The sequence below is a fragment of the Sardina pilchardus genome, chromosome 16, assembly GCF_963854185.1.
Source record: "Sardina pilchardus chromosome 16, fSarPil1.1, whole genome shotgun sequence".
Classification (NCBI taxonomy): domain Eukaryota; kingdom Metazoa; phylum Chordata; class Actinopteri; order Clupeiformes; family Clupeidae; genus Sardina; species Sardina pilchardus.
The window spans coordinates 18,606,901-18,611,863 of record NC_085009.1 but is presented as its reverse complement, the minus strand read 5'-3'; the positions used below and the strand labels follow the sequence as shown (position 1 = coordinate 18,611,863).

Below are 4,963 nucleotides of genomic sequence, written 5' to 3'. Positions count from 1 at the left end.
GAGGTGGGATTTTCAGACCGGATAGCCCAGTGACATCAGGGCGGAAAAATGTGTGTGCGTGTGTGTGTGTCGGAACCAGACAGCGCGTGTGACGGGGAGAGAGAGAGAGAGAGGGAGGGAGAGAGAGAGAGAGAGAGAGAGAGAGAGAGAGAGAGAGAGGGAGAGAGAGAGAGGAAAAGGCGTTTCCATTCTTAAACCGGCGAGACTGTGTGTACGCATAAGCACGATCGACGCGAGCACAGCAACTTCCCAGGACCAAAACCGTTCTCACACATTTTGCCTGCCCTCTCTTCACGCGCAGCCGTTTGCAATTTGTTCATTTCAATATTCAAAAATCCACCTTGTCTACGGCGACGCTGTATTTTGTGCTAATTTAACTGATATTAGGAAGGTTTGGACTATTATACAGGATTGTCTAAAGGCTTCATAGCCAGTTATAGAAAATAACTGGATCACGATAACGGGAGAGCTGCCTCCATCACCGCTTAGAACACGCGAGCATCACCACGACCGACGGCTGACTCATTATCTTCGTTCGAAGTAAGTAACGTTCACTGTCTTGATTGGGAGTGGTTGAGCGATTTGATATATTGAAATATGAATTGCCTACCACAATCCTGCAATCGTTCAAAGAACATGTTTTCTCGTTAAATCTGGGCTTCAACAACATGCATTCCGCCACATGCTCGTATGTGTGGCAGTAGCCTATCCTACATTTTATATCACTTCTTTCAGCCTACTCAATATAGGCTATGGAATTCTGAGGATTTTGGACCGGCTACTCTTCTTCTGAAATATTGACAAATAGGCAAACACTTTATTTAGACAAGTGACCACCACAGTGTTTCGCCGTCGTCTGTTCTCGATTGGGTACAAGTAGCCTAACCATAACCAGATAGCGTATTCTATTCTAAAAGAGCATTTTGTCGACTGTGGTCTATGCCCTTGGTGGTGTCAAAACTAGGCTAGCGTGCATACATGTGGACTCTTGTATTATTATCAGAAATATCGTTTTGTCGCCTCTGTAGTGCACAAGGGCGTGCGCTTCTAAAGCGGCAATGACTCGTTGGAATGCAAACTATGACAAAATCTTACTCATTCTGTTTGCAAAAGACATGTTATCGGAAGCATTCCGCAGTATGTTGGTTTCTCGCGTTTTCATTTGAACCACTTCCTTATTCCGTAGTCAACCTGTGTTTTGTTATTGTGTTGTCGGTTGAACGTTAGTGTTTCTGGGTCGTGACAATTCCACTGATTTGTGTAGCCTACCCGGCGTCTGCGCCTCCCGCACAGTGAATTGGCGCTTCCGTGGACAGTACACGGCTTTATTGTGTTATCTTCTTGATAGATATCAATTTAAGTGTAAATAATTGTGGAAAATCAATGTGTTCTGTATATCTGCAGGGTTAGCCTGAAGTTTGAATAACTTTTACCAGCTGTTCACGGCAATGGTGGTGCACTCTTGTGGCGGTATAATGCATTATGAATGATCAAGAAATATGAACCAATCAGATAGGCTACTGAGCACTTATCATATACGGGGAAAATACTTTTGATTAATGTATGCAGTGACTTAATATAAAGCGATTCAGGTCAAGTATAGCTCAGATGAGAGAGTTTGACTTGCCACTGGCGGTTGAGAACTCTGCACTTTCAAATTTAGAGTATTGATTTCCGCGTCAGCTTCGGCTAATTGCTGTGAGCGCGCACGGTCCGGCCAGCGCAGCAGAACCGTGCTTCACCCTCCTCACCCTCTTCCTGTCTCTGCCGACAGCAACACGAGGAAGGGGAGTTGGCGATGGCGGTGGCAGGCAGTTCTGTACTTGTGGTCGATGTTTTGTTGGCAGACAGACAGTCAGTCAGTCAAGAGGGGTTTCTGGAAGTTCCGCCGTTCTGCCGAAACCTTAAACCGCTAACCGGGACCGTGCTGGCAAACAGTGGAAAGCGCCTTTGACCGCTTTCAGTCCCTACTCTGTGCCTCGGCCAAGTCCTCTGACTCAGAGAAGGCTTCTGGCGAACCATTGCCGGCCTGGCAGCCCAATCAACCAGGGTTAACCATCTCCTTATGTTCCTTTTTTTCTCCTATTGGCCAAACTAGACTATGAAAAAGTGTCATGGTTTGTTATTGACAATTTACATGTATTTTTTTTTTATGATGTCTTGGACATATTTTAGTTGTCCAGGCCACCATCAAAGCAACAAAAAAAAAAGAAAGAAAATAAGGAAAACAAGAACCTAACATTGTTCCACTTTGAACTCAAAGGTTTTCCGAGGAACAGCTCACCACCAGAATCAAATCCCAAACACTTTCTTCTCTCAGGTGTGGCATGTTTGCTGATGTTGCCGGGGATCCGCTGACCTTCATAGATTTCAAACCACAATTTCTGTTTTGGGACTCAGGTGTTCTCACAGCAGTGGGGTGTCCTACGAAGCTCGATTAGTGGCTTAGCGAGGTATGTTGCGCTCAAAACCAGGGTATGCTGTCATACGAAAGTGGATTTGTTTTAGCGTCGCTGTATCACCATGGTATCTTATGCTCGCAACCAAACCTGGTCGGGAGCGGGTTATGTGCTTAGTTATAGCTCAAATCGTGAAATATCACCGCCCTCTGACCAATTCTAACCAATCCATTATCTTGAACAACGAAGTTATCTCACGTGTGCTAATCTGTCATACTTTGAACAGGTTCGGCCCCGCCTTTGCAAACATTTTCAATCTCGAAGGCGCTTTTAACTATGTTGTGGGTGCAAATATGTCACTACTATGGACATGCATGCCATACAATATCTGATGACCATCGACTTTTTGATGTTATAGGTTAGACACTAAAAAAGACCACCCTAGATTTCGCTACCGCTCATAAATGCGGAAGTAATCGTTTTTAAACCTAGGCTGTCTTGTGCGTCTCCACGTTTCCCGATTGGTCAAAATCACCCCAACCACGAGAACGCGCACAGATCTGAGCTGAAAGCCTAGTTTGACAAATTTATCACATACCTTCTGTCGTAGGATCACTTAACTTAATACCCGAGTCAAGGCTTTGTGCAGCCTCGATATGTCTAGATAACCTGGATTTGTCTAACTTGCTTCGTAGGACACCCCACTGGGGCCTGTACTACGAAGCGGGGTTACTGGCTTAGCTGGGTAACTTCGAGAGTAAGTTGATCACGTGTGGCGTAACTTCCCGGTTAATCCGTACTACGAAAGGTGGATAGGTTTTAACCGAGGTATGCTGCCATGGCAATTTACGCTGCATCTCAAACCTGCTCCGAGCAGGTTATGATCTTGGTTAACCCGAGGTTTGCGGTTAACCACACCCCACAATGTCGACGTAGGCTACTTGGAAGATACATTATTGGAGCGCAAATTGTAAGCGCCTCTCTTCACAAGGCGAGGGTTTTTAAAGACCGCCAGAATCTTTCTCCGTATAATATTCTCTATGAAAGATAGCCTATACATTCTCAGCCGAGGGAATTCGTTGCATTTGTCAGCTGATCGAGGCAAAGTGGAGGCTATAAGCATTGGCAATATAACATTTTCATAATTAAGACATATTAATGCAAGCTATAACTAGGCCTATAAACCTTCTGAACGTTTTTGAGTTTCATTTTCACCTGCTGCCAGCGGCACTGCCGTTGCATCTAAAATGTTCACAGGATAGGCATACACTAAATCAGTCAATGGGGCTAAACATTCAATTATCCTATCAATATTTATTCATATACATGGCATGAATTGTGTTGCATCTGTAGGACTCTTATGAACTCAAAATGTATTTATTTCAACACATTTCAGACATTCCGCAAGCTATTAATCCTGCGTAACACATAGGCTATTTAAGGAACATGAAATAAAACTTTACTTTCATATATCCGATCTGCAATAGCCTACGTTGCCAACAGCCTTGTCTTGCTTTGTTTGCTGCCGATGGAGGCTATTTAATGTATAGTAAAGTGGGTTTTAATTCCTCGCACTTTTTATAATCATTGCGCATTGCTTATCCGTAAAATAACGTGATCGCGTCATCATTAAAAGTGATGATTTGCGCTGCAACCCGCCCATTTTATGTGAACGCGCACCAACTCCGATGAGGTTAACCCCAGTTCAACAAATCAACTTCTTACTCAGCGTCGTAGTACCGATTAACACCAATGAAGATAACCAGGTTTTGTCAACCCCGGTTTAGCAAAGTAACCCTGGGTTACATCTGGGTAGGTTGAGCTCCCTTCGTAGTACAGGCCCCAGAGCCAAAGGGCAAGTGCTATTGATTGTGCTCCATGTGGGCCGTAGATTTGGCAGTTTGCGAGCGTGGAAGGCTTGGCATTTGTCCCAACTGATATATTGGCAGCGCATGTATACACAAAAGAGGCTTGCTGAATTTGTGCTCTCCCATGTTATTTGGTCCGTGACTGTGGCTTCTGTATGAGTCAGACATTATAGTGAGTATAATTTGAGGGATAACAGCAAAAAAAACCTGCCCACATCACAATCAAAACACCTGGACATATGGTCTGAAAACAGACTGTTTGGGTAGAAACCAGACAGATTGGCTAGCAAACCTACCTGATACTGCTTTTAGTGATACTGTATGGGTCTACTGGTGCCCTGAATGATGCATGATTTGCATACCAAATTGTTCCACTGATGGCAGTGGTTTGGAGCGTATCTCTAATACGGGTTATACAAGGTTGGTCATCTGGATTATTTTGGAGGTATGCGTGTGTTGTGTTGTTGTTGTTTTTCCGTGGTTCTTGTTGTTGTTGTTGTTGTTGATAGAGATGATAGACATTCAGTATTTTTTCAGATGGGTCTGTGTGAATTTATCTGGCCAGATGTCTGTCTACATGTACAGTATACGTACATTGCTTTCTACTTCTTTTTCTTCTCTCTCTCTCTCTCCCTCTTTTTCTCTCCCTCTCTGCACGTGTGTTTGTGTGCAGCACTGCATGTGTGTTTGTTGCAG

At 44.1% G+C, this 4,963-nt stretch overlaps 1 protein-coding gene across 1 annotated transcript in view; it reads left to right on the top strand.

Annotated features, from left to right (window-relative positions):
* The first annotated feature begins 237 nt into the window (after positions 1 to 237).
* The window catches only part of LOC134060268 (astrocytic phosphoprotein PEA-15), a 44,385-nt gene continuing 39,659 nt past the window's right edge, over positions 238 to 4,963 (top strand). Inside the window, exon 1 of the mRNA XM_062516920.1 lies at positions 238 to 540. The gene's annotated coding sequence lies outside the window, so the exon portion shown is untranslated. The remainder of the gene's footprint in view (positions 541 to 4,963) is intronic.